We start from the raw sequence: 823 nt of genomic DNA on the forward strand, positions 1-823 counted from the left end.
ACGCACCCGGTGGGCGCGCCCGCTGTCTTCGGTGTTCTCAAGCCTGTTTCCGTGGCTGGAATGGGCCGAGATCGCAGCTCCGCTGGAGCACATAATTCTGTGAACGTTAACGCAGGTGGCCGGAAGTAGAATGGATCGCTCGGCCATCCTGACAGGACACGGGTGCATAAAAATCGGCGCAGAGTAAAACCTTCCTTTTTCGACTTGACATTGCAAATTTTTTTCTTTTTTGGAAAGGAAATGGCGCAGTGTCTAACATATCGGCGACACCTGAACCGCGCCGTAAAGGAAGGGACAAAGGAGGGAGTGAAAGCAGAAAGGAAGAAAGAGGTGCCGTAGTAGAGGTCTCCGGGATAATTTCTACAACCTGGGTATATTTAACCTGTACTGACATCGCACAGCGTTTTGCCTCCATTGAAACGCGGCCGCCGCGGTCGGGTTCGAACCCAGGTTGGTCTTGTCTCTATAAAAAGAAGAGAAAAAGAAATTTTTCCTAGTGTTGTGTGCATAAAAAGAACACCAAAACAGTTATGTCTGAAGTGGGATACGAACCCACGCCCGGAAGACCGGACTGCGACCTGAACACAGCGCCTTCGCCCTCTCGGCCATCCTGACAGAACTCGGGTGCACAGAAATCGGTGCGGTGCAAATATTGCTTCGTACTGCTGTATGGTTAAAAAAAAGTGATGTCAGTATAGGGGTTCGAACCCGCCCCCGGAAGCCCGGACTGCGACCTGAACGCAGCATCTTGGACCGCTAGGCCAGTTTTTTTCTTACTTGTCTGTTTAAACAACGATAACGGCTAACAAACCGCTAAAACACG

The 823-nt window shown here is 50.7% G+C and overlaps 1 non-coding gene across 1 annotated transcript; it reads right to left on the bottom strand.

The window, feature by feature from the left end:
* Positions 1-531: 531 nt before the first annotated feature.
* TRNAL-CAG (transfer RNA leucine (anticodon CAG)) lies at positions 532-615 on the bottom strand. The gene has a single exon. It is a non-coding gene; the product is annotated as a tRNA-Leu (tRNA).
* Positions 616-823: the final 208 nt, after the last annotated feature.

The sequence above is a fragment of the Amblyomma americanum genome, chromosome 2, assembly GCF_052857255.1.
Source record: "Amblyomma americanum isolate KBUSLIRL-KWMA chromosome 2, ASM5285725v1, whole genome shotgun sequence".
Classification (NCBI taxonomy): domain Eukaryota; kingdom Metazoa; phylum Arthropoda; class Arachnida; order Ixodida; family Ixodidae; genus Amblyomma; species Amblyomma americanum.